This window comes from Rhinolophus sinicus, chromosome 4, assembly GCF_057876585.1.
Source record: "Rhinolophus sinicus isolate RSI-liver-muscle chromosome 4, RSI-T2T, whole genome shotgun sequence".
NCBI lineage: Eukaryota > Metazoa > Chordata > Mammalia > Chiroptera > Rhinolophidae > Rhinolophus > Rhinolophus sinicus.
In genome coordinates this window covers 34,201,266-34,208,696 of record NC_142504.1, presented here as the reverse complement: position 1 = coordinate 34,208,696, position 7,431 = coordinate 34,201,266, and positions in this window count along the sequence as shown.

Here is a 7,431-nt window from a genome sequence, read left to right as displayed (position 1 = left end):
GTACAAAAAGAGAATGTCAAATACCTCACTAATAATTCTTATATTCATGATGTGTCAAAGTGATAATGTTTTGAATATATTGGGTCAAATAAAATATATTATTAAAAAACAATTTCACCTATTTCCTTTTATTTTTTATCACAGTTATGAGAAAATTTAAAATATATATTTGGTTTGTGTTTGTGGTTCACATTATATTTCTATTGAACACTGCTGCTATACAGTGTATCTATCAATGTCTCCCAAATCTACTGTCACCACTTTAACTCAAGTCACCATTTCTTGCTGGGACTGCTCTAACGGCCTCCTTATTGATCTTCATGCTTCCTCATCTGTCCCATTCTGATTCTCACAAATCACAGGAATCATTTTTAAATATAAATCTCATTCTACTTCTTACTTGCTTAATATCTCTCAATGGTTTTTCACTGTCCTCAAAATCCAAGCTTCCTGTCAGACTTCAAGGCCCTGCAATACATGATTCCAGCCCCCCATGTCTCTGGCCATCTCTATCACCTCATCTAAAGCCACTTCCCCCCCCTCCCCAGGCACTCACTCTTCTCCAGCAGTATTTGGCACCCTTCATTTCCTAAGATGTAGAAAGCTTATACCCACCAGGGTCTTCAAACCACTGTTCCCTGTGTCTGCATTGTTCTGCTTAGCTGCTTGGCTGTCTCCTTCTCATCCTTCAACGCTCAGATTATACATCAGTTCCCTAAGAGGTCCTCCTTGATCAGCCATTCTAAGAGGTCCTGCCTTTTACTCTCCATCCCAGAACTCTTTTTCCTTCAAATACATTAATCGATTTATAATTACGTATTTATTTGTATGTTTAACTGTTTGTCTCTCTTCCTCTGCCAGATTATAAATTCCATGATAGGAGGTGCCACATCTGCTCAGCCTAGCAGTATAGATCCAGTGTTGGCCAAGAAAATTATTTTAGGGGTAGTGTACAGACTCTTTAAGACTAGGGATTACAGGTGAACAGGTTAGAGACAAAAGCAAACGGATCCAAGAAGTGCCTGGAGAAGAGTATGAGTATGTGAGAATTACAATTAATTGATACTAGAAGAAAGCTTCAATTCTGGATCATCTTTGGGAAAACTGGACAGATTCAAATACCCTGTCTCTCCAAAAATAAGACCAGGTCTTATATTAATTTTTGTTCCAAAAGATGCATTAGGACTTATGTTCAGGGGATGTCATCCTGAAAAACCAGGCGGGGGTTTATTTTCCAGTTAGGTCTTATTTTCGGGGAAACATGGTATGTGATCCAGAGGCATTCTACTATCTCTTGTTTCTAAATAGGCCAACATTGGCCAAGGGATCCAATCATTCTTTTTTTTCACAATATTAATTCAATGTAAGATTTAGAGATGAGTCTCAAGTTATACCTCCTCAAGAACTCCTCTTGCTTTCCTGTCAGTCCTTGGTAATCTTTCCAGGAACTTCTGTCATGCTGAGTAGAAACAAGATGGGATTCCCTGACCAAACTCTGAGCATATGGTGACCTTTTAATCCCTCCTGGGAGGCCAGTTCTCTTCCCTATAGTTCCTAAATGGCCTATTCCCTTAACCACAGTGGGATAGGATTGTCAAGTCTCCGATTTATCTAAAAACAGGTGTGTGATATGGAAGAATGTTCATAACATATTTATAAAAATACTTAAAGCAGTTATTCTATAATAATCCAGTGTCAAACACAATAGTGCCTAGTCGGTATTCAACAAATACGTGTTGAATAAACTATTTAATTTTAGCTAGAAGAAAGATAATATTTATTTTCCACACTTGCATTTCTTACATGCATAAGAAAAAAAGACTAGAAAGTTATACACCAAAATGTTAACAAGTGCTATTTCTCGGGTACTGGGATTATAAATAGTTTTTGTGCATGTGCTTTTCTATATTTTCCAACATTTACAACTTTTTTGTAATCAGGGGGAAATGTTATTTTTATAAACAAACCAATCAACTATCAAAGCTACTATTGAGCTCTTCTAGGCTCCCAACAGCCTCAATTTTGGCAGTGAGTCAGACTGCGGTGATTATATAAATATCAGTTTGATTGGGAAATAAAGGACAAGGGGGTGAACTTAGGTTCTCTGAAGGACCTAGTTGGCCAAGCCATTACCAACTGACTCCCTTGCTCACTGACTCTAGAAAGTCAAGGAGCACAAAGCAAAACTTATCTAAGTGGGTAAGAGCTACCCCTTGGCGGGAAGCGAAGTGCAGGGGTGTGATGGAAAGGGACCTTCTCTGTCTGATGACAGTTCTGTTCCACAGCTTGTTTTCAAGTCTTCAGATGTCAGGTAAAGTGTGAACCAGAATTCAACTTGATGAAGGCATAACGCAGACAATAAAGTCATGACAAGATATCACTTAACTACAGAGGTTTCAATGTCTTTTGTAGCTACCCTAACATCTAGGGCATGCTTTGTACATAGGTGCTTTATCCTAACAGCATTTTGCTTTTATTTCTAATTCTATCATTCTCCCTTATATATTGATCCTCAAATCTAGAATTGTTCACCCAATGATAGTTAAGTGAGCAGGGTCAGCAAAGCAGCTATATTAGATGCCTTGAAAGACCCAAGAGCGTAAACATTTGTATTCGCCATGTCTTCTAAACAATAGAGAAAACAAGGACAGTTTATAATGTGTCTCTTTGATACATAAGACTTATTCTCACAGCAAAATCTGATTCCCTCACTTCAGATGCCACCATTAAAATCTTTATTTAAAAACAAACAAACAAAAAATTCCTCAAGCCCATGGAGGAATAAAAAAGTTAACAGAGTACTAACTGCAATGATGTGGGGATCACACTACCTTATGCTGGATTCGTATACAGATACGTAACACCACACAAGTTTAAAGATGAAAATTAAACAAGAGCAAAGGATCTGGCAGTAGTAACTGAGTACATGCAAAGACATCACTGCATAATATTTTTAAACATTAGATTAAAAGTACCCTAATTATATCATTGCAGAACTAAGACAATTAAACAGTGGTCTTTGCTTAAGAGGAGTGAATAACCATCAAGAAAAACAGCTTTTGCACTCTTAAGCAGACATTAAACTACCAGGAAAACTATATGTATGTGTGTATATATATATATATATATATATATATATATATATATATATATATATATATATATATATATATATATATAAATAAATATATATATACACACACACACACATATATATATATAATATATATATATATATATATATAGACAAGAGTATCAGTTTATTTTCTTCCAGCTTGAGGCTGACAGAACGTATAGATAACAAGGTCCCCTGCCAACTCTCTTTTGGTATTTAAAAGATACTGTATTTATTAGGTTGGTGCAGAAGTAATTGCGGTTTAAAAGGCTAAAAATAGCTGCAAAAACCGCAATTACTTTTGCACCAAACTAATAGTTTCGATTATCAGGCAGACTTACAGCTAGCTGATTTTAGAAAATTGTACAGCCAAACCTGCCTCCAGTTACCCCTGCAGTGCATGAAGTTCTATGTACAAGTAAACTGTAATTAGAACACAATTTTAATTCTTTTATGTTATTAATTACTTTTAACTATTAATTAAATATGTAATTTGTATAAATTTTGTTTTATCGGTTATTTATCATACACTCTAAATTAAATTTTATTCTGTGAATAATTTATCACATTTAGCTAAATAAATAAGCTACGATTTCTTCCCAAAATTTAACAGCAATACAGTCCTGCTATCCTACCTTGCTTGTGCCAAGCTCTTCCTGGACTATGTGACAACCGCCGATTATTATAAGCTGTGGCTAGGGTTCTGCCACCAATAGATTGTCCCCGCCACCTCCACGAGATAATACTTCAGGGTGTGAAGTATGGGTCATTCCAGTCCACAGGGAAGAAGTGAATAGCCACGTTTCTCACATAAAAGCCATATTATTCGATCTTTAGCTACAAACCATGTACGGTACCTATCCAAGCCTTACAAATTACATGATTTAAGGAGAGAAATGACTAATTTAACAACCCAATAAACCCTTTTATAAATACTACTCATTTTTTATTCCTTCCTGCTAAGTTCACGATGAGGAAAGCCACTTTTTTCTCTTTACCCTTTGATACTATCCTAATTCTTACAATTATTTGAAAGCCCTCAAGTTTATGTCAGTAATTTAGAATGTACAGATGGTTTCCATTAAAAAATGAAGTTTTACAGATACGCCTGACATTTGGAGAACAGCAAAATACAGTATTCCTAACGTTCACATTTTCCAGAGCAAAATTTTAACTTATGAAGTATACCAATGGTGGGAAAAAATGGTAGTATGTATAACACTGTGTAATATTGAACTAATCTAGGTGATATTTTCCAAAAAAAATTGCTAATGTACTAAAATTTATTCTGTCTAATGGTGAGAGGTTGACTAGAGAAATTGTGGTTTATTTAAATGACAGAACTTCATGCAACCATTAAAAACCATTTTACAGGTGAATACTTCATTTATTTTGTAATTAATTACTAAAGAATACTTAATATGTTTAGGATCTATTATGTTTTAAAAAGCAACTTGTGAAATACAGTGTTTGATCTCTATTTGAATATACATGTCACATATCTACTCATATTACATCTATGCATGGATATACGAATATATGAGTAGATTCTGCAAAGAAAAATAAGGTTTTTTTCCTTGTATCTTATTTTCCATTTTTTCCCATTATAAACATGAATTAGCTTTTTACTCTTGAAAAAAACAAAATTTTTGTAATTCTAAAAAAATTTTTAAAGAATCAACTCTCCCTTAATCAGACTCAAACCTTAAATTATGTCATGTTAATATTGCCTGACAGGCACTATCCATTTGTTTCTACACAGTTGTCCCTTCTCAAACCCCCAAACAAATGCTGTATTGTACTTCTATGCATCCCACATTCTCCGCGGCCACTGGCAACTGTTGCTGCTATATCATCTCTTGTCCGCCCAACTATAATCCTCATAACCAGTTGATGCCAATAAATTTTTATCTCCTCTGCCCACCTCCTTCAACTTCTTTATAAACTTGTTAGATTCTGAAGCAATACCTCAGAAAATATTCCCATACAATTCAGAAGACTGAAGGAATTAATACTTTATGTTTTAAGTAATAACTATAAAATACACCCCCAATAATACTACTGTATCCATAGAGTGGAATATTATTTGGCAATAAAAAGGAATAGCATACTGATACATGCTACATGGATAACCTTTGAAAACATTATGCAAAGTAAAAGAAGCCACTCAACAAGACCACATATTGTGTGATTTCATGTATATGAAATGTCCAGAATAGGCAAATTTATAGACAGAAAGTACATCAGTGGTTGCTTCGGACTAGGGAAGTAGTAGGGAGATAATGAGGATTGACTGCTAATGGGCATAAACATATTCTAAAACTAGATTGTGGTGATGATTACACAGGCCTATAAATATAAGAAAATACTGAATTGTATACTTTAAATTGGTAAATTATATGGTATGTGCATCATATATCAATGAAGCTGTTTAAGCTGTTGTAAAAATAGTACTGCAACTATTACAGCTACCATTAAACAGTCACTATATGCAAGTAACCTTAGAGACCTTATATCATCTGATTCTTACCAACTATACAAGTTTAATTTTTAATCTTGGAAATGAGAAAACAAGTTCAGTGAACTTAAAATGTTTACAAAAATTTACAGAGCTAGTCAGGAACGGTGCACAGATGTATCATCCTAAAGAAATGTCTCTCGATTTTCCAGTCAAGATGGCGAAGTAGGTAAATGCTGTGCTTGCCTCCTCTCATGCCCACATCAAAATTATAACTACACTACAAAACAAGCATAGAGAATCACCTGAAATCTAGCTGAACCAAAGTCCTACAACTAAGGACCTATAGAAAGAGCCACTGTGAGACTGGTAGGAGGGGCAGAGATGAAGAACAAGCTTGTCCCACATCCCCATGTGACCACTAGGAGAAATATCTTGGCTGCAGAGATCTCCCCTGAGGAAGGAGGGGTCCCAGCCCTGTACCAGGCTCTGCAGCCCAGGGTTCCAGTGCCAGGGAAAGAAGGCCCCATTAACTTCTGGCTGTGAAAACTAGCAAATTATGGCTAGGTGAGCTAGAGGGCAGCTAGAGTCCCAGGTATTCCTCTTAAAGAGCCCATGCACAAACTTACTGATGGACTCCCTCCCTCTGAGCTCCAGCACTGGGGGTATCAGATTAAAAGGCACCAGGGACATACAGGGAAAAACTGAATTGTCTGGCTTCAGGCCAAGGGCTGGAAGGGCAGCTTTCGCCCAGAGACGTGCTGGCAGAACCCATTGTTTCTTTGTTGAGCCCTCCCCACTCCCACCGTGCAGAAATGATTGACTGCCATATCTGAGTCTCCATCAACCTAATACCATTTTCCACCCTGCCCTGGTGTTTCCCTGAGAACCCACTCCACCCAACTTTCAGGCACACTCAAGCCACTCCCTTGGCTTTTCCATACAAATAGTCTATCTTGGCTCATGTTTTGCATTTTCCTAAAATCTTTCAGATTCACAAAACCCAAAGAGCATCATCTGGCTTCAGTGTGTCCTGTATCACTTGCTAACCAGCCCCAAACCCAGCACTAACAGCAGCTGGCCTTGGTTCGCAGTTTGGCCTCCCAAGGCACTTCTAAGCCCAGCACAGATGGCAGATGTGAATTGCTTTGTGGCTCATGCCAGGTGGCCCCAGGCAGGGAACAGGCTGTGGCTAAACTTGTCCTGCGGTAGGGCCCCTCCCAGGATGCCTTGGGGCTGTCATGCCCAGTGGCCAGCTTCAGACCGAACTACAGCATCACCCAGCTACCTCCGAGGATGACACACCTAAAGGACAGACTGGGCAAGCACCAGAGCCCTGCTAAAGCAAATCCTGCTCTGTAGGGTCAGCCCCTGCACAACAACTCCTCCACTGTAGTCATGGTCAGTCCTCACAACCAATCATCCTGAGGGTCAATCCCTCCTACTAATGTGCAAACAGCAAGCAAGGTTCAACTACAAGAGGACACACACAACCTACACAAGGGACATACCTGCAACATCTGGCCCAGGTGACTAAGGGGACTGCACCACTGGGCCCAACAGGACATCTACAACATAAGGCCACTCTACTAAGACCGGGAGACATAGCAGCCGTACCTAATACATAGAAACAAACACAGGAAGGCAGCCAAAATGGGGAGACAAACACGTCCCAAATGAATGAATAGAACAAAGCTCCACAAAAGGAACTAACCAAAATGAAGTCAAGCAATCTACCAGACACAGAGTTCAAAACACTGGTTGTAAAGATGCTCAGTGATCTCAGGGAGAACTTTAACAAAGACACATGAAACATAAAAATAGAGATAGAAAACATAAAAAAGAACCAGTCAGAAAT